The 25518-nt window shown below is 44.1% G+C and overlaps 1 protein-coding gene across 11 annotated transcripts in view; it reads left to right on the top strand.

Annotated features, from left to right (window-relative positions):
* CDON (cell adhesion associated, oncogene regulated) overlaps window positions 1–25518 on the top strand; it is a 251157-nt gene that overhangs the window by 62129 nt on the left and 163510 nt on the right. The window contains exon 1 of one of the 11 annotated variants that reach the window (XM_033918167.1): window positions 15953–16051. The exons of the other annotated variants lie outside the window; for them this stretch is intronic. The gene's annotated coding sequence lies outside the window, so the exon portion shown is untranslated. Of the gene's footprint in view, window positions 1–15952; window positions 16052–25518 lie in introns of those variants that run through there. 11 annotated transcript variants of the gene reach the window in all.

The following is a 25518-nucleotide window of genomic DNA, read 5'->3' as shown; positions in this document are numbered from 1 at the left end:
GTTTCGGCAGGGTGCAGGTAGAGTGCGATTTACATGTGTACTTCATGAGAGTCAAGTTAGGCACCAGGATGCTATCTGCAAAGGCAATAAATGACATCTAAAATTAGGCTCATAAGAACATAAGAATAGCCTTACAGGGTCCGACCAATGGTCCATCAAGTCCAGTAGCTCATTCTCACAGTGGCCAATCCGGGTCCCTAGTACCTGGCCAAAACCCAAGGAGTAGCAATATTCCATGCTACCGATCCAGGGCAAGCAGTGGCTTCCCCCATGTCTTTCTCAATAACAGACTATGGACTTTTCCTCCAGGAACTTGTCCATACCTTTCTTAAAACAAGCTATGCTTTCCGCTCTTACCACAACCTCTGGCATTGCATTCCAGAGTTTAACTATTCTCTGAGTGAAAAAAATTTCGTACTATTGGCTTTAAAAGTATTTCCCTGTAACTTCATCGAGTGTCCTTTAGTCTTTGAAATTTTTGACGGAGTAAAAGTTTGATCCACTTGTACCTGTTCTACTCCACTCAGGATTTTGTAGACTTCAATCATATCTCCCCTCAACCGTCTCTTTTCCAAGCTGAAGAGCCCTAACTGTTTTAGTCTTTCCTCATATGAGAGTTCTTTACCTTTATCATCTTAGTGTAAAATTGTGAATATCCTTAGTTGGATGTATCATAGGTATCGTATGAATCAGGGTTCTTGACGTGTTTCACATTTGCTGCCTCAGAGAACCCGCTGTCAACTTTGTTACACTGTTGTTTGAAGCCTGCGTGGTGATTTAGCGGTATATAAACTCTGCATTAAAATAAAATTAAAAATTAAAATAAGCAATCTCTTTGAACTGAGAAAGCTTTCATGTCAGTTCAAAGAGATCACTTATTCAAACAACAGTGTAACAAAGCTGATAGCGGGTTCTCTGAGGCAGCAAATGCGAAACGCGTCAAGAACCCTGATTCATACGATACCTTTGATACATCCAACTAAGGATATTCACAATTTTACACCAAGATAAGTGCCTTTATATATAAATTTTTCATGACAATGTGCAATGATTGAGAATGATCAGATATTAGATAGTGAGCTTAACTGACATAACGGTCTCATGAACCATCAAAGATGATCTGCGTTAAGCTAGCAATCTGTAAAGGGTGCTCTGTGCACATTTTGCACCTGACTTTTGGTACAAGCACTTATCCCTGCCAAAGGCTAGTGTAAATTCTGGTGCCCTATTGATGACAGTTAGACATGCAAATCCAGGAATATTATAACATGATGCCTAAATTTTGGGAATGCCCTTCACCCACCCAGGCTCCTTTTGTTGTCACACACTGTGAAATTTAGGCATGCATGTTACAGAATAGGGCAGATCTGCATGTAACTCCTAATTACTGACAATTTAGTGCTCGTTAACTCCAATTATTGATAGCACTTACATGGCTAATTAGTTTACGCATAGATCTTCAAATCCTAAAAAATCCATCTAAAGTCAGGCACCTACATTGACGTACTTAGCCGATATAGGACTCTACCTTAACTGGGATGGAACTAGGCTGCTGGCGCTAATGTTAAAAAAAGAGGGAGAGGGGGAAGGAAAGCCGACAGTCACCCAGGAGCGGATGGTTCGGTATGGAGTATCCTTGAAGAATGCTATTGAAATGGGATATTTAGGGAGTCCCAAAAGAGATGTTTCAATAATGGTGAAAGAAAGCCAGGCGTGCTTAAGTGGAAGATAGCGTAAAGGACTCAAATTATCACTGTCATCTTCTCAGCAGCCTGTAGGCAAAAGGAAAACCACAATTTGAAGTGTCTGTATACAAATGCTAGAAGCCTAAAAAGTAAAATAGGAGAGTTTAAAAGTATAATGCAGTGAATGATGAGGTAGATATAATAGGCATCGAAGAGACCTGGTGGAAGGAGGACAATCCATTGGACACTAGGTACAAATTATTTCACAAGGATAGAGTAGATCAAATTGAAGGGAGAGTTGTGCTATTTGTTAAAGAGGGAATTGGCTTTCCTTCAAATATGAAAAACCGGCTGAAGTGACTCTTGACTCATTATGGGACTTGGTTTCCAAACTGGGAGACTCACTAACCAAACAGATTAAAGAAGGTGAAAAGAATGTAAGAATTCAAAAACAAACAATAGAGGAAAATAAACAGGAAATTTCCAATATCAAAGAAAAAGTAGGAGAAATTGAAAAAGAAGTAATAATGATTAAACAAGTTCAATCTACAATAATAAAAGATAATCAAGTTATTAGAAGAAAATTGGAAACAATGGAAAATAATTATCGGACTAATAATCTGCGCTTGCTGAACTTCCCTAAAGTTCCATCTATAAACCTAAGGGAGATGATAAAAAGGTACTTTATAGAGATATTAAATATTCCTGAGGAATCAATACCTCCTCTCACTCGGGTATATTATTTGCCTATTAAAGTAATGGATCAGCAAGCGGATGATCAGAAACAGGTTGCACAAGACGCTCAACTAGATTTGACAGCAATTTTGGAAGTATCTGACAAAGATTTGGCTAAACCAGCAACTCTTTTATTATCTGTGGCGTTGTTGCCAGATAAAGATTGGATACTAAAAATGTTTTTTAAAAATAAAAATAAGGAGTTCCTGGGTTTGAAAATTCAAATATTTCCAGATGTTAGTAGAGAAACTCAGAACCGTAGACGTCAATTTCTTCTGATGAAAGCAGGAGTAGCACAGTTGGGTGGTATTTTCTTTTTACGCTTTCCATGTAAATGTATAATAAGGTATCGAGATAATAAATATGTGTTTTTTGAACCGGCTCAACTTACAGCTTTCTTGACGCTGAAACATTTGGAAAAGGAAGGAACAACGTAATAACAGCAACAAATGGATTTGATCAATAGAATATAAGCTCCTTAATCCAGTTACTAGATGCCTTTTTTCTTGTATAGAATTTATTAATTGATTTCCTTAAAGTTCACTCATAAATCCTTGGATCATCCTTTTTTTGAGGACTTGAGATTGTTTGAGTAGAGATTTATTATTGTGGAAATTATTTTCCTTTTTTTTTTTTTTAAATATATGTATGATCAGACAATCTTTCTGTACAAAATGTTTGATTTTGTTAAAATTCAAAAGTAATAAATAAAGAATAAAAAAAAAAAAGAGGGAATTGAATCAAGCAAAATAAACATTCTGCATAACATCAATATCAGTGTGGAATCCATATCGATAGAAATTCCATATTTGAAGGGAAGGATTATATGGATAGGGTTATGCTACCATCCCCCAGGACAGAATGAGCAGACAGATATAGAAATGTTTTCACACATTAGGAAAGCTGGTAAATTGGGCAACAGTATAATAATGGGTGACGAGGAGGTTTCGGAGTGCTGGATATTGCTCTTTATAATCAGGCATGCCCTTTACGACATGGCCGGGATTGGGTCTTGGGTACTGATCTTTATACTGATAGCTCCATGGAACGTGATTATTTTTACCCTACTCACTTCCTCTCTCTTCTTCATGCTTGGCTGGCGGCGGTGCCGGCTCTCTGTGGACATAGTATTTTTGGGAGGTGTGGCAGCGGTTACTTCCCCTTTGGCAACAGGATTCCTATGTTAGTGTTTTGTTACCTCTGACAGGTAATCTCTCCTTTCCGCCGGGGTTGCTCCCCTCGGTCTTTGGGCACTGCTGGGCTGGGGGCTTTGAATTTCTTTTCCAAGTTCTGCGGGATGGCGGGAAGCTCCTGTCCTGCGATGAGTTGCTGCAACGTGGTCTTCCCTCTCCGGGCCTTGCTTTTGCTCATTGTCAATTACGGCATTATGTGCAGTCTCTTCCTGGGGGGTTCCCTTTCACTGGATTTTGGGCTTCGCTTTCGTGCCTTCTTGGATTGGGGGGGGGGGAGGATCCTAAGCCTCGGGTCTCGGTTTCTTTTTTTCATAAACAGCTTGGTGCTCTTGGGCCCCCTCGGGATTTCTCCTTTGTGTTGGAGGCTTGGCAGAGGGATATAGGGAAGGAGCTTGGGGCGGATTTTTTGCTCTGAGCTCTTAAACGTATCCCAGCTTTGGTGCATAGTGCTGCGCTCCAAGAATGCCACTACAGGACCTTGTTGAGAGTGTATACCTCCCAGAGTCATAAGAACATAAGCAATGCTTCCACTGGGTCAGACCCGAGGTCCATCGTGCCCAGCAGTCCGCTCACGCGGCGGCCCAACAGGTCCAGGACCTGTGCAGTAGCTCTCTATCTATACCCCTCTATCCCTTTTTCCAGCAGGAAATTGTCTAATCCTTTCATGAACTCCAGTACCGTACTCTGTCCTATTACGTCGGGCCTACCATATGGGCTGTATTGACACCCAATACTGTCTTACTTGTCATATGGAGGTGAATTCTTACTTTCATGGCCTTTGGGGTTGTGAAAGTATTCAGAGCTTTTGGGGGGCTTTGGCTTCCTTTCTTTTGGGCCTGTTGCGTGTCCCTGTCCCTCTCTCTGTATTGCATATGCTGTTTGCTCATTTCTCTATGTTTTCTGTTTATACCTCTGCTGAGAAATTGTTTTTGAGCAAATGTTATATTCTGGGGAAAAAGTGTATTTTGAATTTCTGGCTGGCTGATGTTCCTCCCTCTTTCTGGTATTGGAGGAATAAATTACACGAACTTCTGGGATGGGAGGCCACCATGACTTATTCCTTTTGCTGCAGAAGCAGAGACTTTGTTCATATTTGGTCTCCTTATTTGGACAGTTTGCCTCCCCGGACTCGTAGTCGCATTTTGAACAGGCTGCAGTTGTATTCTACCTCGCCTGTCTGACCTTGGTTGTTTTTTTTGTTCTTGGATTTGGGGGGGAGGGACGGGTTGAGGGGGCAGGGATGTATGGGGGGGGTCTGCTTGGAAGGGAGGGGGTTTGGGGATAGGGGTGTCTTGTAACCTAGGAGGACATCAGAGTCCAGTCCTCTTGGGGGGGGGGGGCCTGTCTTATTTACTTCAATTCTTGTCTGCCATTTTGCATTTGTTGGTGTGTGGTTTGTTCTTGTTAATAAAAACAGATTTAAACATAATTGCTGTAATCCTACCAATGTTATATCCAGAGCCAGAAGCTTCAAAACCCAGAATCCATGAAAAAAGGCTTCCCTTGAAAATATATTTTTCAGTGGGAACTATACACACATTATTTCTGGTGGAGAAAAAAAGACCTCCGAGCAACTTAAACACCCACCTTCAAGTGGGATTACCACACCTCCATCATTGATCAAAAAAACTCCACCTAATGGCAAAAAAAACTTGACATTATAATTTAAACAAAACAGCAAAATAGAAAACCCTGTGTCACTTTAGCAACTCACTGAACCTTTATCCAGAAACAGCACAATATTGTATCAAAACAGTTTTTCACTTAACTAAATTCCTTCCAATCTCAAATGGCTGATGACCTTCTGGAAAGCAGTAAAGACCCTCCTCTTCAACTGAAATTCTAACTGCAAACTACCCCTTGACCCCCTTATATTCCCCCTCCTTTCTGCACTCTCCTGTACTTAAGTTGCTGTATAGTCTTTGAAGTGTCCAAAATGGGGAAGGGGTAAAACGCGGACCTGATGGACCTCGTGGATCTAAAACCGCATGTACTAAATCTGAGGTCCACTTATAGTTTCTGTCTCTGACAGACCTCTATGAGATTTTAGCGCTGATGGATCCGTCTCAGCATAGGGAGGGAAAAGTATTAGGATCCGTCAGCGCTAAAATCTCATAGAGGTCTGTCAGAGACCGAGGCCCGCGTTTTACCCCTTCTCCAAGAAAGGCAGAGCAGAGGGGTACATCAAGCAATTCAGAGGAAGGAAAGCAGCTGAGGCTCTGCCTCATGCCTAAGATCCTCAGAGTGAACCCCGGCAGCACCCAGCAACGTTTGGAGACTTCTTTTCCATAACGCACGTCCCAAACCTATGTCCCCGCTCTCTTTGTCTTTCCGAAAACCTGTACAGAAGAAGGCTCTGCTCTGCCGCTCCAGCACTAGTCTCTGGCTTTGACAGACCTCTATGAGATTTTAGTGCTGACGGATTCGTCAGCGCTAAAATCTCATAGAGGTCTGTCAGAGACAGAAACTACAAGTGGCACGGACACGGACCTCAGATTTTTAAGGACATGTGGTTTTAGATCCGTGAGGTCCGTCAGTTCCATGAGGTCCGTGTTTTACCCCTTCCCTCCAAAATGTACTTAAGTTGCTGTATAGTCAGGGCCGGATTTAGATGAAAAGAGGCCCTAGGCTATTCCACTTATGAGGCCCTTTCACCTCCCTTTTTTAAGTTTGTAAATTACATGAGAGATAATAAAATACATCATTACTGTGATATATATCAATATGTTAAATGAAACATGTTGTTATTGGTACTAACCTTTATAAAAAATGTGACACGGATCTTGAAGCCTAGTTAGCCTATAGGAAAATCCGGCCCTGTGTATAGTCTTGTACTGTCCAAAATGTTTTCCATTATGAATGTTGGCTTGTAACCTGTTCTGAGCTACTGGGAGGACAGGATAGAAATCAAAATAAATAAATAAATCATGATTGCCATCAAACTCCAATATCCAACAGGGACTCCCCGTTTCACTAGAAGCTGCATTAAAAAAAAAAAGCCGGTGACAGGGAGAGACAGGGGAGATATGATTCAGATGTTCAAATACTTGAAGGGTATTAATGCAGAACAAAATCTTTTCCAGAGAAAGGAAAATGGTAAAAACAGAGGACATAATTTGAGGTTGAGGGGTGGTAGATTCAGGGGCAATGTTAGGAAATTCTACTTTATGAAGAGGGTAGTGGATGCCTGGAATGCGCTCCCGAGAGAGGTGGTGGAGAGTAAAACTGTGATTGAGTTCAAAGAAGCACAGAGGATTTAGAATCAGAAAATAATATTAAATATTGAACTAAGGCCAGTACTGGGAAGACTTGCACGGTCTGTGTCTGTATATGGCCGTTTGGTGGAGGATGGGCTGGGGAGGGCTTCAATGGCTGGGAAGGTGTAGATGGGCAGGAGTAAGTCTTAACAGAGATTTCGGCAGTTGGAACCCAAGCACAGTACAGGGTAAAGCTTTGGATTCTTGCCCAGAAATAGCTAAGAAGAAAAATTAAAAAATCTAAATTGAATCAGGTTGGGCAGACTGGATGGACCATTCGGGTCTTTATCTGCCGTCATCTACTATGTTACTATGACAGAGCAGCAAGATATTTTTTGAAAATCTGATGGAATAATAATGGTTATGATTTTGTTTGGACTGAATGATACCCCTGATGCAGCTTCTAGCAGAGGAAAGCCTTTGGGGCAAGCACTGGCAGCAAAAATGAATCGCTGCAGGAGCCAAGGACACATGTAAGGTATACCGGGGAGGGACAGGCTTGAGAGATAGGAGGGCAGAAGCCAGGACACCACAGAGGAGAGAGGGGAGAGATGTTGGATGGATGTAAAAAACTTTTTGGGAAGCTGGTGTGTGAAAGGGCCCATCAAAGTTAATTGTGGACCCATCCAAAATACTGGATCTGGCTACACCACCGGGGTAAGTGTGAATTCTGTATTGGCATTTGCACATACGAATTGCTGTTATAGAATACTAGCCTAAGTCTGCAGTTTATTTTATTTATTTATTTATATTATATTCCGCATATCCTACAATTCTATGTGGATTACAAATTATTCAGGTACTCAAGCAGTTTTCCCTATCCGTCCCGGTGGGCTCTATCTAATGTACCTGGGGCACTGGGGGATTAAAGGGTCCTTTTACTAAGGCACACTAACTGATTTAGCACATGCTAATCGTTAGCTTGTGCTAAATCGGCTAGCGTGCCTTAGTAAAAGAAGGGGTAAGTGACGTGCTCGGGGTCACAAGGAGTAGTGCAGGATTTGAACCCGCAACCCCAGGGTGCTGGGGCTGTAGTTCTAACCACTGCACCACACACTCCCCACATGCCTAACTTTAGCTGCGAGCACTTGCGCTAGCCAAATGGCTAGACACATAATTGGATGTACATAACCTGTACATGCAAGTCCTGGACATGTTCCTGCCCCCTCCTTAGCCCATCCCCTTACAGTTGCACATTATGGAATTTGCCCTCACATTTTATAGAATACTCTACCAACTAAGGGCTAGATTCACAAAACAAACCGATCGTGTACCGATCGGTTTGCGACCCCTTAACAAGAAAATTTCCCTCCGGCCTGATTCACTTACTTCTCCTGCGATCTGCTTCGAATCCGTGCATGCAAATGAGGAGAAAAGCATGCAAATTGGACAGCGACACGATTCATCAACCAAAAATATAAAACTGACTGGGCTGGCCGATCAACCCAAGAAGCGACTGCTGGAGACCAGTTGAAAATGTCTTTCTGACTCTCCAGCTCCATGAGCCTTGCTCTCTGCCCTGCTCTCAGCCGCCCTGCTCTGCCCAATCTCTCCTACCTGCTTGCCCTGAATTGCTGCCCTGCTTGTTCCTGGGATTCTCCTGCCCTTCCCTGAATCTCTCCTGCATTTGTCCGTACTGCGAGCCTGTGGTTTTAACCCACGGGTTTAAATGGGTTAAAACCAAGGGCTCGCTGGGCTAAAAAGTTAAAAAAAAATGTAAAAAACAGTGCTCAGAGCGAATTTCAGCTGTCACTTTCTTAAATGAATTGCCTCTCCCGCATACTGCACAGCCCCATTCCTCAGTTCTGTGTGTACCTAGCCGTCCGCAAAGAGGAGAAGCACAGTCTGGGTCTTGAATCTGGGACCCGGCTTTTGGCAGAGGCAGATCAGCCTGCGTGGGTTTTGGAGAAGTGTCTCTCCGAAATCAAGCCAGCAAATCATGGTTTCGGCGTACAGCCCCATTACTATTAGGCTGGGAAATGTGAACACGTCGCCGTTTCAAAAAAATAAAACGGGGGAGGATAATCTGCAAACTATCCCGCTTTTCGAAATCACACAAATTTTCCTCACGATTGCCTATTCAAAAAAGGAAATAAAAAAATCTATGCTGGGCCTGGAGGTCCAGCACATGCCCTGGGATCACTATCGAGCGATCTAGGCAGGCACATGGGGGCATTCCTCCGATCGTCCCTATCTGCATATTGGGGTTTCGAGAATTCATAGGACCTACCCGGATTGGGCATGTTCGTGAATCTAGCCCTAAGGGCAGTTATGCATGTAACCGCTAATTATAATAATAATAATAACGTTATTCTTCTATACCGCCATAGTCGAAAGACTTCTAGGCGGTTCACATTTGAAGAAGGCTGGACAATCAGCAAATTACAGGATGCAAGAAGTGAGGGTTACATAAGAAATAGATAGAGGACAGTAAATTACATCGAGGTAGATAGAGGGAGAATATATCCTTTAGAGAGGAGAGGTTTCTGTTTAGGAGATGAATTTGTCAAACAGAACGGTTTTAATTGATTTTTGGAATGCGCCGAATTAGCACCAATTAACACCAACTGTAGCCAATAATTGGCTAGTAATGCCAATAAGCAGCTAGTTAACCAATTAAGTTTGCATATAACAGACCTTATGCTATAACTTGGGTGTGCAACTTTCCACATTAAGCATCAAGTGAGCGCTTAAGTTTATGGAATGAGGGGGTTTGCATTTACCGTACATCTGCTCTCAAACTGGCATATTTATTTAATAGCTTTATTTTTATTTTTTATTTATATCCTGTCATGCCTTTCAGTTTAAGACGGTTTACAGTCTTCTAGATCCAAAGTTCTCTGTGGATTACAATAAACACACACAATTAAACAAATATTCAAACTTAAATAAAATAATATGAAAAAACATATGGTAAAAAATAATATCATAAACCCCAAAATAAAATTAAGCCATCAACATAATTTTAAATAACATCTGGCTTGTACATTACACACATCTGAGTAATTATATTAGCATCAGTTATTGAGTAATATAATTAAGCAAGCATGCATAAAATAGATTTTAATTCTTTCTTATGTGTCTATGGCTTTAATCAAGACAAATTTCTACCAGTTTACTCTTAGTATTGTAGAAAGACTTATGTGCCTTTATAAAATGGGCACCGTCATGCTCTCTCAACCTAGGGATGAAGGCTCCCTCCACTGTGCCCAACTTCAGTCAGTCCTGGGAGCAAAAAGCCTGGTTGCTTTCTATAGCAATGTGCAGTACCTCCACTGAACTACTGAACTGGTGTTTATATTGAAGGAAGTCTGAGAAGCATATGAGTGTCCAGAAATTTTGAACCGCACTCCCCTCCCCCCTCACCATTTCTGGATCTAAATAAATCAAGGGGCAGCTGCATTGCAGATACCAGATCTGTGGCTAAGGCATGAACAGCTGGAGACCAGATTAAGGAATGAGGATTTTTAAACAGCAGGAGTGCCTGTGTACATCTTTGCATTGTAAAAGTGTAGGGTACCTTGCTTGGGTAATGAGAGTGATCACAAGCTGTCATGAAAGGTATTCATGAAAAAGCAAAGTTGTTTTGTGTTTTCTACTTGATCTTGGGATATAGCATATAACCAGTGCCTGGAAAAACCTGTGGGAGCTGAGACATCCAGGAAGACAAGTTCAGTGGGTTGGGGTGGGGGAGACTGGGGATGTGAAAGGAGCATATCACTGGGAGTGCTGGAATGCTAGCATTAATTTTAAAGAGCTTTTAGCGTGTCCGAGTGGCGTAAAATTTGTCTTCACAGCCCTGTGGTGTTCTACTGCCAGCAGGCTTGGAGTTCAAGCACTTTCCCATTCAGCCCTTCAGCCCTGTCCTTCTCCCCCTTGCTTCTCTTCCCTTCAACCCTTCACCCCACTGACACACACAAAAAATGGAAACAGAACAAAAGATGAAGTAAAGCTGCTGCATTTCACGCAGATTCCAGTCTCTCTTGCCTCCACCCCTGCCACTTCCTTAGGGAAGTGGAGGAGGAGGCAAAACATGGCAGAATAATTTTTCTGCGGAAGCCAGAAAGCTTATGTGTAAGAGTGAAGGACCAGTGTTTTAAACAAAGAACAATGAAAATCTCAGAAAGAAACTTTAGGGTTCTACTAAACTATCGATCTGGTTTCAAGAGAGAATGTAGGTGAGTAGGCCTGGGGAGTTTTGTCTCCATCATCACTGAAGGTAGCAAGCTGATCCATCCTAACATGTCTTGAAATTCTGCAGTTGGTAGCAAAAGCCTTAGGCCCCTTACTGACCATGCAATCCATTCGTACCGCTGACCATACTCCATTGCGAAGTAAGTTGTCAAAGTTTTCTCAGCTCTTTCCAAGGAATAACAGCCAAAAGCGAGATCATTAAGGCAATGCTCTCATTCAGGGAAGCCCAAGCTACGTGACCCCTACTTATCTACTTACTCAGTTTGACACGGATCACAGTCTGGAGACATCCATCTCACAGTGCTTTTTTTTTTTTTTTTACATTCTGTAACTCCCCACACTACGAGAAGACAAACCCTTTCCAAATCCCCTTTCTCAAGTACAGCTGCTGCTGTGGTACTGTACATCCTGTTCCAGGGACACATGGCCTCTGCAGGCACTGGTGTAGGGATGCAGGACATCTGCACCTCACTTCCCTGCCACTTGGGCCCTACTGGAACCCATTTTGGGAAATTTGAGGACAATGTGATTTTGTCCACACTGCGAGCAGACAAGTCAAAATTTACAGTCAGGGAGCAGACATGTGGATCTGTTATACCTCCAACAAACATCCTGGCCCTGTCCTCCCCTCACTGTTCCTTCTCCTGTTGAGGGGGAAGAGGAGCGCACCCAACCAGACTCCAAAACCCCTTACCGAACTCCTGCTTTTGAAACCCCATCTGGCTTTGGCGCCATATGTGTGAGCCACAGATTAATATCCTGTGTCCCCCAAGACACCTAGAAAGCGCCCTTCTGCAATCCTACCCAACCCAAACTGAGGAGGTAAACTCACATAGGGGAGAGGGCCATAAAGGGGAGGCCAAAAAAACTGGACTACAACCCGATCCCCACTGCCCCAGCTGCCATAAATTGAAGTTGTTTTGTATTGCCACTGTCTGTGCTGAAGCTGCAGGGGGCAGGAAATCCTATGCATCAGGCAGAGCACTCAGAGGATTTCCTTTAAGGCCTTCCCTGCCCTGAGCCCCGCCCCCTTCCAACCCAGGCTGTCCCCTGCTCTCACAGGAGGAACAGTAGTTACCATGGGAACCACCAGACCCACCCTCTGCATTTCTCCTGATCTCTGCTTCTCCCTGCCAACCAGAGACCCTGTCTACCATGGAGAAAAGCGGGACTGGGACCTTTTCCTTTCCTCCCTTCACAGATTTTCCTTTTTGGCCCCTCTTCTCACCTAAGTTGATTCCCTCAAGTGCAAGAGCCAGCAGAGCAGCAGTCTGTGATCCTTTTATAGGCAATGGCTGACCCACCCCAGGCCAGAATTCCCTCCTGAACCCACCTGGTTCAATTCCTCACCGTCCGAGTCTCCCACCAGTATAGACATGTTCTCCGTTACTTCCTCTGCCCAAGCTCCTATGGATGACTTCCCTATTGCCATTCCATCTGCCAGTAAGCCACAGAAAATCCTATGCATGCCTCTGAAATCCCTAAGTTGAAAGCTGCCTCCGAGGAACACTCTCATCATCTAGACTACTGCAACTTGCTTCTCACAGGTTTTCCGCTAAACCATCTCTCTCCCCTTCAATCTATTCTTAATGCTGCTACTTGCCTCATATTCCTCCAAGGTCATTATGTTCATATTAACCCTCTCCTCAAATTACTTCATTGGCTCCCTGTCCATTTCCACATACAAGTTTCAAGTTTTCAAGTTTTATTAGGATTTTATATACCGCCTATCAAGGTTATCTAAGCGGTTTTTACAATCAGGTACTCAAGCATTTTTCCCTCTCTGTCCCGGTGGGCTCACAATCTATCTAACGTACCTGGGGCTATTGAGGATTAAGTGACTTGCCCAGGGTCACAAGGAACAGTGCGGGGTTTGAACCCACAACCCCAGGGTGCTGAGGCTGTAGATCTAACCACTGCGCCACACACTCCTCCTCAGTTCAAACTCCTATTAAGAACATAAGAATTGCCATACTGGGATAGACCAAAGGTCCATCATGCACCTTGCTAGATTCCAAGTAACAAAACAGATTCTATGCTGCTTATCCTAGGAATAAGAAGTGAATTTCCCCAAGCTATCTCAATAATGGCCTATGGATTTTTCTTTTAGGAAATTATCTGAGCCTTTTTTAAATCCTGCTAAGCTAAATGATTTCATCACATTCCAGAGTTTAATTATATGTTGTGTGAAAAAATATTTTCTCCAGTTTATTTTAAATCTACTACTTAGTAGCTTCATCGTATGTCCCCTAGTCCTAGTGTTTTTGGAAAGAGTGAACAAGCGGTTCACATCTACCCTTTCCACTCCACTCGTTATTTTATATGCTTCTATCAAATCACCCCTGAGCCATCTCTTCTCCAAGCTGAAGAACCCTAGCCACTTTAGCCTTTCCTCATAGGGAAGTTGTCCCATCACTTTTATCATTTATATTGCCCTTTCTCTGTACCTTTTCTAATTCCACTATATCTTTCTTAAGATGTGGAGGGGCATAATAAAAAAAAAGGTCTAAGTCCATTTTTGGCCTAAGGCGCTGTCACCCAAAGTCGGCAGCAGGAAAATGACCATTCTCGAAAAGTACAACCAAAATGGTTTTCTTTTTGAAAATTGTCTACCTGTACATCCAGGCGTTTAATCACCCAGACTGCCTCTACGTCTATCTTTATATCACATTCCCGACCAAAAATAAATCCAAGTTCCAGAACAAGACCTTTTAGACATGGGAGGGACCAGTCCTTCATGCTGGAATTCCTTATAATCTGCGACAGGAGGAGTACCCAATCCTGGAGATATCCCCCAGCAGGAGGGATGCCCAATCCTTCCTGCTGGACACCCCCAAAGGGCATTCCCCCCCCCAATCCCCCCTCCCAAGCCCACCTGGACCCCAAAGTACCTTGTGTTAAGTTGGCCAGCCAAGATCTAGCCAATCAGAATCAGGCCACTCCTAGTGCATCCCAAAATGCACTGGGAGAGAGACCTAAGATTCTGGTTGGCCTAGGTGCCTGGACAAATCAGGGCCTTAGGCGCCTCCCTGGTATATCCCACGATGCACCGGGAAGGGGCAGGCCCACCATTCAGTGAAGGTAGGCCTGACGGACGGACAGAGGAAGCATCTGGCCAGCCAACCAACTTAATACAAGGTACTTTGGGGTCCAGGTGGGCTGGGGGGGGACATGCTATTCAGGGGGGTCCTGTGACTGGACATCCCCCCTGCTGATGATCTTTGTGGGGGAGGTCTGGCAGGAGGGATTGGGCATCCTTCCTGCTGATGATCATTGCGGGGGAAGGGTGTGTGGGGGGTGATTTTGGCAAGAGGGATTGGTCATCCCTCCTGCTGGGGGATATCTTGGGGGGTGGCGGCAGGAGGAATTGGGCACTCCTCCTGCCGCAGACATTCAGGGGTGGGGGTGGGGAGGCTTCATCTTTGGTTTCCATTCCTTTCCTGATAATTCCTAACATTCTATTTTCTTTCTTAACAGCCGCCACACTTTGAGCTGAGGGTTTCAATGTATCCTCAATAATGATGCCTAGATCCTTTTCCTGGGCAGTGACCCTAACACAGAACCCAGCATCACATAGCTATAGTTCGGGTTCTTCTTTCCCACATGCATCACTGTATATTTGCTCACACTAAACTTCATCTGCCATTTTGATGCCCAGTCTTCCAGTCTCCCAAGGTACTCTTCAATTTTTCACAATCCTCTTGTTATGTAACAACTTTGAACAACTTTGTGTCATCAGCAAATTTAATTATCTCACTGGTTATTCCCATATCTAGATCATTGATCAAATATGTTAAAAAAGCAGAGGTCCTAGCATAGATCCCTGGGGAACCCCACTATTTACCTTTCTCCATAGAGAATATTGACCTTTTAAACTCACTCTCTGTTTTCTGTCTTTCAACCATTTCTCAATCCATAAAAGGACATTACCTCCTATTCCATGGCTTTCTAATTTCCTCAGAAGTCTTTCATGAGGTACTTTGTCAAATGCCTTTTGAAAATCCAAATACACAGTATCAATCGGTTCACCTTTATCCAAATGTTCATTCACCCCTTCAAAGAAATGCAGAAGATTGGTGAGTCAAGATTTCCCTTGACTAAAACCATGTTGACTTTCTCTCATTAATCTATGCTTAAATATATGTTTTGTCATTTTGTTCTTTATAATAGTCTCTGCCATTTTGCCCGGCACTGATGTCAGACGCACCGTACTATAATTTCCTGGATCACCTCTGGAACCCTCTTTAACAATTGGCGTCATGTTGGCTACCCTCCAGTCTTCCGGTACTATGCTGGTTTTTAAAGAAAAATTACAGATTACTAACAATAGCTCTGCAAGTTAATTTTTCAATTCTGTCAGCACTCTGGGATGTATACCATCCGGTCCAGGTGATTTGCTTCTGTTCAATTTGTCAAATTGACCCATTACATCATCCAGTATTATAGAGTTTTGTATGAGTTTCTCTGATTCATCAGAATTGAATACAATTTCTGACTTGCAGGTGTATTCACTCCACAGCTCCTCAGTATCTCTCCTCTCTTATCTCTCCCTACAGAACAGAACACGCCGTAGTGCAACCCCGCTTTAAGCCCGCGGGTTATAACCATGGGCTCGCAAGTAACCGGCAACCTTCATTGGTACGTTTCTGTTATTCTCCGGGCAAAGGCATCAGAACAAGAGAAATTCCATTGCTTGTAGGAGATGAGCAAAAGAAGAATCCCATATACTCCTCTAAGCATCTCTGTCGTGAGCCAGATTGCATGCAAGGAAGAAGCGTGTTCTATTCCAGCCCCCCCCCCTTGTTTTGACCTCACTTGTTGTGTGGAGAGCCAGCGCATGCGCGGACCGCATCTACAGGCTAAGAAGATGGTCTGCGCATGTGTCTGGATCGCTCTGCAGCAATCCGTGGGGTGCCTCCGATTGTGCATGAAGACACTTTGTGAATCGGTCGCCCGGAAAGACTCGGCCATGGATCGGATCGCTTAGGTGAGTTTAGTGAATCTAGCCATAAGTCAGGCTCCGTCTCTGGCGGTATTCAAATCCATGCTAAAAGCTCACATTTTTGAAGCTTCTTTCAAATTCTAACTCCAACCCATTTGCAAAGCATCCATATCTATTTGTTATTCCCTCTTTAATCCCCTACCCTATTTGCCTTATCACACCCTTTGTAATTTTCTACCTAAGACACATGCATATATTCACCCTTTTTGTCCTGTGTGTCTATCATAATTAGATTGTAAACTGTTTCAAAAAGGGACTGTCTCTTACATGGTTAATGTACCATGCTGTGTGTGTCTGATAGCACTATAGAAATTATAAGTAATAGCAGTAATTCCTGACTTCATTGTACTTTTTTTAGTTCAAAACTTTTTATTGAAAATTTTATATTTTTATAACAAAGTAGTGAAAAATATGAATTGTTAATAATATATATTACAATTCATTACCTAGACACAGGCAATAGTATAAATTCTCAGGCCTAAAGTTAGGTGCAGATCCTTGTACTAAGGCCCTGATTATAGAAACATAGAAACATGATGGCAGATAAAGGCCAAATAGCCCATCCAGGCTGCCCATTTACAGTAACCATTATCTCTTCCTCTCTCTAAGAGATCCCACGTGCCCAGGGCCGCCATCAGAAATTTCTGGGCCCCTTACTGAGCAATCCTATTGGCCCCCCATGCACCCCTTCCCCCCCGACCCCCCCTTCTTCCATGGGCCGAATACACACATACTTTTCTCTGTCACTGCACTCTTTGACCAAAAGATTTGTAAGCCTGCAACCACGTCAAGGTAGACTCTTTCAGCAGGGCCCTAACCTAATCTAAACTAAACTAATCTATACTATCTATTCTAAACTAACATATGTCTAGCGCGCACAAACCCCTGCTCTACGTGGGAAAAATAACACCAGCTCAATGCTGGCGTTAGCATCTAGCGCGTGTGGCGTACGCTAAAGCCACTATTGTAACTTAGTAAAAGGAGCCCTATTTTTATTAGTTAATTATTATTATTATTTTCCAATGCTCAATATGACTTCCTTTTTTAAGGTTTGACACTTGTGCCAGAATATTTTTACTAAATTTAAGAAGTATTTGCCCTCTTTCAAATGGTATATAAGTTAAAAAAAGGGACAGGCGTTAATGAAGTCATTAGGTTCAATCTAGCCATTTATTTCTGCATGAATTTAAACAAAAAAAAAGATACATATAGCTCATCCAGTCATACAAGAAATGGCTCTACAGCAGGGGTGCCCACACTTTTTGGGCTTGCGAGCTACTTTTAAAATGACCAAGTCAAAATGATCTACCAACAATAAAATTTAAAAAAAACCCAAAAAGCACACTGTATGCAGAGAAAATGTTAATTAATATTCCGCGGGTTTTCAAAGAGGTCAAGTCAGATGATTCTATGCAATGTCACCTCAGGAACAACTATACAAAAATAGACAAATATACCCCCTCCCTTTTTACTAAATCGCAATAGCAGTTTTTAGAGCAGGGAGATGCACTGAATGCCCTGTGCTGCTCTCGATGCTCATAGGCTCCCTGCGCTAAAAACCGCTATTGCAGATATAAATTCTCTAAACAGACACATTTTGATCACTAAACTGAAAATAAAATCATTTTTCCTACCTTTTTGTTTGGTGATTTCATGAGTCTCTGTTTGCACTTCCTTCTTCTGACTATAAATCCAATATTTTTTTATTTCTGACCCTCCCCTTTTCTTTCTGTCTCTCTTTCTTTCTCTCTCCCCCTGCCCCCCCTAAGCCATCGCGCCAATTTCTCCACTTCCCCGATTCTTTCCCTACCCCCTAAGCCACCATGCCGATTTCTCCCTGCTTCCACGAGCTAGGCCAGGAATGTACAAGCGCCGGACTCACAAGACTTCACCTCTGATGTCAATTCTAACGATGGAGAGGAAGTTCCAGGCCAGCCAGGCAGCGATTGGCTGGCCCAGAACTTCCTCTCTGACGTCAGAATTGACGTCAGAAGTGAAGTCTTGTGAGTCCGGCGCTTCTACGTGCCTGGCCTGGCTCAGTGAGGCAGGAAGAAAAAGATTGCCAAGGCAACGCGATCGACTCACATTGCCTTTGCGATCTACTGGTCGATCACGCTCGACCATTTGGGCACCCCTGCTGTTATGGTATCCTGTCCTGACCTGAGGAAAGGGGTTTAGTCCCCAAAAAACTGCCTTATTTCCATTTCCTATTTATAAACTTTAATCAATAGATACAATACTACTTGATTCTACGTAAAGCAACAAAACAATTTTTTCTACCTTTTGTCGTTTTTGCTTTCATCATCTTGTCTTCACTCTTCTTTCTAGCCAGCATCTGTCCGCTCTGTCTTCCATACAGCATCAGCCCCTTTCATCCACTGTCCACCCTCTCCCCGTTCCATATGGCATCTTCCCTCTTTTTATGCTCCTTCAATAAACTTTCTATCCTGTGCCCCTTCTCTTCTCCTTTGTACATGATTGATTTCAGCTCTGCCACCTCTCCATTTTTCTCTCTCTGTCACCACCCCATCCCCTATGCTCTGGCATCTCTCTCTTCTTTCTTTCCTTCGCACCCCACAGTCTGGTATCTTCCCTTCCCTGATTCTCTAGCATCTCACTCCTTTCCTTTTCTTCCATCTCTCCTTCCCCCTCCATGCTCTGACATGTCCTCCTTCCTTTTCCCTTGGTCTGGCATACTTTCCTCCTTCCCTCCATGCCCTGGCATCTCTTCCTCCCTCCCTTCCCTCCAATCCCTGGCATCTCATTTCATTCCCTCCCTCATATTCTTTCTCCCTCCAATTGGGTGCAGCAAGTCTCTCCCCCTCTGCTCCCTTTCCTCCTTCTGTCACCCATGACCTGGCGTCATGAACTTCTTCAGGCAGCAGCATTCACAATTCGCTGCTGTTGCCAGCTTCAGGCCTTCTTCTCTGTCGGGTCCTGCCTTCATGGAAACAGAAGTAGGCAGGACCCGGCAGAGAGGAAGGCCTGAAGCTGGCAACAGCAGTGAATTGTAAATGCTGATGCTAGCCGAAGAAGTTCATGATGCCAGGTCGAACACCCGGGGCAGACTGCTACTCTCCCCCCCCCCCCACGACCCTCCTATCTCTCCCTCCCTCCCATCATGAGACTCTAAACAGCACTGCTCTACTCTAAGCAGGCTGGTTCAGGGCTTTCTCCTGCCGTGATTCCCTCTGGCACGTCACTGATGAGGGAAGGAGGGAGAGATAGGAGAGTCGGATCAGGTTGGGGGTTGCCCGGGATGATGATGAGGCTGCTGCTGCTGCCAACGAATCCATCAAGGGTGAGGCCCCAAAGCACAGCACTGGTAGGCCCCCCCTGACTATTTCTTGCCCTAGGCCTGTGCCTACTGGGCCTATCCTTTAATCTGGCCCTGCTTCCCCCCCCATATGCCCTGACATCTCTCTCTTCCACTCCATGGTATGGTATCTCCTTTCCCTCCCTCCCCTGGTCTTTGCATCTCTTTCCTCCTTTTCCTGATCTTCCTTCTCCCTCCTTCCCTCTCTCTCCCCAATTGGGTGCAGCAGTATTTCTCTTCCCCCTCCCCCCCACTGGGTACAGCAGTATCATCAGCATTTCTCTTTCACACACCCCCCCCCATTGGGTACAGCAGAAGCAGCATTTATCTTCCCCCTCCCCCCTAATTGGGTGCAGCAGCATTAGTCCTCCCATTCCCCCCCCCGTCTCACACACCCGGCAGATTCGCTACAGACAAAGGCAAGTTGCAAGTTTCCCTTGGTCGCTGACCTATCTCCCAAAGGGCAGCGACAGAGGGAAGTTTACAACTTGCTGCTCGTGCTTACTTCGGGCCTTTCTCGTTGCCGGGTCCTGCCTTCACGGAAACAGAAAGTAGGCAGGACCCGGCAGCGAGAAAGGCCCGAAGTAAGCAAGAGCAAGTAAGCTTCCCTCCGTGGCTGGCCTATCTCCCGCATGCTCCGGGGCTCTAATGGTCCGTGCCGGCTTCTCTTCTCTACCCCTCCCCCCCCCCCCCGACGTAACTTCCGGTTTCGGAGGGAAGCCGGGTTCGAGTCGCTTGCTGGGGGTTTTTTTTGTTTAAAGTCCGGCGGGTTTTTCGGCGGCTCTTCAGGCTGCGCATTAAGCAGTGGCGGCAGCAGGATTCGGCAGATGACAGCTGGGCGGGCATCTAAATTTGCTGGGCGTTGCACCCAGCTGAAAAGCGCTGGGGAAAACACTGGGGAGCCCGGGCCCCCTGTCAGCTCCGGGCCCCTGAATGCAGGACTGGTAGTACTGCCCTGATGGCGGCACTGCACGTGCCTATCCCATGCTTTCTTGAATTCAAATACAATCTTTGTCTCCACCACCTCTTCTGGAAGACTGTTCAATGCATCTACCATCCTTTCCGTAAAAAACTATTTCCTTAGATTACTCCTGAGCCTATCACCTCTTAACTTCATCCTATGCCTCTCATTTCACAGCTTCCTTTCAAATGATAGAGATTCAACTCATGTACATTTAAGCCATGTAGGTATTTAAACGTCTCTATTATATCTCCCCTCTCCCACATCCCAGATTTTTAAATCTGTCCCATACGCCTTACGATGAATACCACACACCATTTTAGTAGCCTTCCTCTGGACTGATTCCATCCTTTTTATATCTTTTTCAAGGTGTGGCCTCCAGAATTGTGCACAATATTCTAAATGAGGTCTCAGCAGAGTCTTATACAGGGGTATCAATACCTCCTTTTTCCTACTGGCCATACTTTTCGCCGTCACCTTTTTAACCTGTTTGACTACCTTAAGATCATCACATACAATCACACCCAAGTCCCACTCTTCTGTCGTGCACAAAAGTTCTTCAGCCCCTAAACTGTACTGTTCCTTTGGGCTTTTGCAGCCCAAATGCATGACCTTGCATTTCTTAGCATTAGATTTTAGCTGTCAAATTTTAGACCATTTTTCAAGCTTCCCTAGGTTTTTCTTCATGTTATTCATACCATCTGGGGTGTCTACCCTATTGCAGATTTTGGTATCATCCGCAAAGAGACAAATCTTACCTGACAACCCTTCAGCAATATCGCTTATATGATGCCTAAAGTTAGGTGCCTAGATTGGTGCACCTAGTCCAAGGCGTCTACCAGAAAATAGGTGTAGTTAGGGGTAGATTGTGGGCATGTTTTTTTGTGTAGGCACTCAACTTAGGTGCTGGCATTTAGTCCAAGAAAACCCTGGCATAAATAGGGTGCATCTAAGGTCAGTGGCGTAGTAAGGAGGGGTGGTCTGCCCCGGGCGTCATTTCGGTGGGGGCATCGGCACCTCTCCACCCCCCACAACACGTTCATGCCCGCCCTTCCTCGCCACCCTGTAGCTTGCTGCTCGCACAGGCCTAGCTCCCTCTGAAACCACTTAAGAGTCGCAGGGCCAGGAAGTGACATCAGAGGGAAAGCCAGCGCTAGGGCGAGCAGCAGGACGGAGAAACTGCTCGCGCTGGCAAAGATTTAAAGAGGTAAGGGGGTGGAGAGGAGGACGCGGGGGGGGGGGGTGCACCAATGCCCTGGGTGTCTCCTACCCTTGCTATGCCACTGCCTAAAGTTCAGGCAGGTACTTAAGATTACGTTAGGCGCCCCTAAGCACGATTCTATAAACAGCGCCTAAGATTGACATGCGCTAAACTCCATATTCCTAGGTGCCTATGGTTTAGATGCTATTTATAGAATCAAGCCCTAAGCATTCTTCTATCAAAGGCGCTTAACCTTGAGCCCCACTTATAGAATAGACTTTGCTCATTTTTTTATTCGGCACCATTTATAGAATGGGGTCCTATGTGGTGCATTATATGAGGGGTTTTTTTTTCTAGCAATGTCTTCTTTCTTACCACACTCCCCTAAAGACTGGGTTTATGGAGTAGTATTGAAACTGTTAAACAGCCAACTTTTCCCCAGTCTCTGCCACAGACTTCTAAAGTTCTTTGAAAGTAATCTTATGCCTCAAAGTGACCTTTCACAGTCGTTGCCTTAACCCACAGCTACTGACTTTGGAGGAACCGCCTGAATGAAGCAGTCTCACTGGTGTCAAACTGTTTTGAGGTTTTTTTTTTTTTTACAATGATGGACCTGACAGAACCCTGGGGGATATTTCAACATTTTGGCATTTTCTTACAGGTTTCCCCCAATTTGTCCCTTTAAATAACTTAATTCCAGAGTTTCTTTTTTTCTGCAGCTCAGGATATGACTTTTGTTTAGATCTTTGCTTCAAATTCACTTCATCCAAGAGGAACAACTTGAATCTTCATCCATGAGTACTGGATTGAACTGAACTACTGTGACTGGACACAGGAGGGCTTTGTTGAACTTATTATGAGGCTTGTTAAAGCAGTTTTTGGAAGTGGAGCTAATTTGGGGGTGCACTTTGACAAAGGGTTTGAAGACATACAGTCAAGTACTTTTGTTTTAATTACTTTTTCAACATTTCTATAATTGTCCTTTCACATTGAAGACACGGAATATGTGGTACAGATCAGTGAAAAAAACTTGTGCTTTTTTTTAGAGCGCAATATGAAAGATTCAAGGATGTGAAAACCTTTACAAAGCACTGTAGCTACATTTCTGTTTTAGCTACTTCTGACCATGTGCTGCAGCAACCCAGTTTCCTATATAGCTGTCTTTTACAAGTAACGTATCAAATATGCATTAGAAAGTTTATTCATTGACTGTGTCTTATAACAGCTTTCAGCATTTAGTATAACAGTGGAACGAAACGTTTGTAAGGTAAACAGAGGGTAGGAAGAGTTGAAGAGGAAAAAAACAATAGCACTTAAGCATATTTAAATGCAACTATGCACTAAATCTAACTTTTGAGCTGAACCCTGTGGTGTAATTGGGAACACACATGGGGTCGGTTCCCCTGCAGCTGCAGCTCTTTTCTGGTTTCTTCCCCCACCGTCTCTTTTTTTTCTTGCTGACTGTGACCTCCCCTGCCCTGCTCCCCCTTGACCTTTCTTAGGGTTAGCCGTGGGTCCTTTTCATTGTGAAACGACTCATATGGGGCTGATTATTTCTCTGCTTGTCAGGAGTCTTTTTTTTTTTGGAGCCATACTTCCCCAAGTTTTCTTCCTGGGATTTTGGCTGGCTCCAGTGAAAGAAAGTGCTTTCTGCTGGCAATGGAGAGCGGTTTGCCTGTCCAGCTGCACGAAGTGAGTCCCTGGAGGGGGCAAGGAAGTCAAACAACTATAGGGTGGTGTTTTTGCTTTGTTGAAAGCTTTTGTAAGTGTGAGATGCTAAAGTGTCTGTAAAGAGGGACTTTAAAGGATATATATCTTCTTGTTCTTTGTTTCTGTTTGACTTTTTCTCATGTAGAGTCAAACACTGCAGCCTGCTTGACTTCAGGATAATTTTCAGATGTATGGGTTTTCCCATAGGGTGTGTGACTCATTTTATATAATCGTATGAAATTGTCAGATCTCTTCCCTGTTTCTGGGTGTTTCATTACAACCAAAGAAGGAATTGCAAACCATTCCTGGTTTGGCTTTAAGGCATGCAGGGAAATGTAGTTTTGATTTCCAGGGGTTAATATTCAAAGTGATTTAACCAACCAAAAACATCTCCTGGCTGGTTAAATTGTGTAGAGTGGTATCCACTGATATATAGTGTCATTACCAACCAATCAGTGTCACTGAATATCACCACAGATCGCTAAACTGAAAGCTGGCTGTTTTGTTGGTGGGCCGGGGCAGAGCACATATGCGGTTAAATGCCGATATTCAGTACTTAATCGCCTAAGTTAAGCAACCAAATCAGACCATATAAAACTCAATCTTTATGTAGTGTTGCTTGGGTACTTAAATGCTGAATATTCCATAAACCCTGAGAAAACATTTCTTCACTCTGGAATTCATTTCCAGAGAATGTGTAAAAGCAGTTAGCTTAGCAGGGTTTAGAAAAGATTTGGCTAATTTCCTAATAGAAAAGTCCATAAATCATTATTAACATGAATTTGAGAAAATTTTACTGCTTATTTCTAGGATAAGCAGCATAAAATCTATTTTACTCTTTTAGGATTTTGCCAGATACTTGTGACCTGGATTGGCCATTGTATCTGATTTGCTCTCTGTCTGGTGTGCTCTCAAGCTGCTCTGGCAATGTCTATATTCTTATGTAACCCAGATATTCAATACTGGTGATTGCTAAAAAAGAGCTCACCACTGCCAGCTAGATATCTACCCTAATCAGTGGTGTAGCAAGGGTAGGAGGCGCACAGGACGGTGATGCCCCCCTCTTTCAATGCCCTCCACTCCTTCCCCGACTCCCAAGCCACACTCGTGCCTTCCCCCCCCCCCCGTGTCCCCCCCCGGTATCTCTTTAAATCTTCGCCAGTGTGAGTAGCTTCTCCGGCCTGCTGTTCCTGCCAGCATTGGCTTTCCCTCTGATGTCGCTTCCTGGCCCTGAGACCCGGAAGTGATTTCAGAGGGGAGCCAGGCCGGCATGAGCAGCCGTAAAAGTTGTTCGCGCTGGCGAAGACTTAAAGAGTTGGGGGAGGTGGGGAGGATGGGAGGGCACGAATGTGGCATGTTCAGCAGAGAGGTGCTGGCGCCCCCACCAAGATGGCACGCGGGGCAGCTCCCGCCCCCTGTACTACGCCACATACCCTAGTATTGATTAATGTAAAAAAATCAGAAACTAAAACTCCGCAGACTGGCTCTGCTTGATGGGAACATTTTCAGTCACAGCCCACGTGTTCAGTTTTAAGTGCTGTACTATGTACATACCGTTCCATTCTTTGGGAAATAAGTTTTCTCTAGATGGAAACCAGTTTGATTGTTCATGGTACTGATTTTGCAAGTTCCAGTTGTGATACCATGATTGCATACTATATTGATATCGATAGAGTACACAGTCATGACATCACGATTGGGACTTGCAAGATTAATGAGCAGTTTATTTCTTCAAATTTCTATACTGTTCTCCCAGGGGAGCTCAGAACGGTTTACATGAATTTATTCAGGTACTCAGGCATTTTTCCCTGTCTGTCCTGGCGGGCTCACAATTTATCCAATGTAGCTGGGGCAATGGGGGGCTCTTGGGAGGTTGCTCACTTGTCCAGAATGACACACCTATCTACCAGAAAAGATATTAGCAAGGTAAGAACCTAATCTCTTTTTAGGTCAGAGTATGACACTAAAGGCCCCCTTTTACAAAGCCAAGGTGGTGATGCTGCTCTGGCAAATACACTGAAGCCCGTAGAAACGAATGGGCTTTGGTGCTTTTACAGTGCCAGCATTGCTACAGTGGCTTTGTAAAAAGAGCCCTATAATGGTGCTAAAATGCATGTTTTCATTATAGTCTTGCTATGGTTCATGATGTCTATGTTGCTAACCTTATTAATCTTATGTAAGTTGCAATGATTCCCAGTTGACATTTGCGGGGTATAAGAAACAATTTGATATGGTAAGTGACTTGCCCAGGGTCACAAGGAGCA

This window comes from Geotrypetes seraphini, chromosome 13, assembly GCF_902459505.1.
Source record: "Geotrypetes seraphini chromosome 13, aGeoSer1.1, whole genome shotgun sequence".
NCBI classification, from domain to species: Eukaryota; Metazoa; Chordata; class Amphibia; order Gymnophiona; family Dermophiidae; genus Geotrypetes; species Geotrypetes seraphini.
Note: the sequence above shows the minus strand (reverse complement) of the source record. Positions and strands in the feature narration are given on the sequence as shown.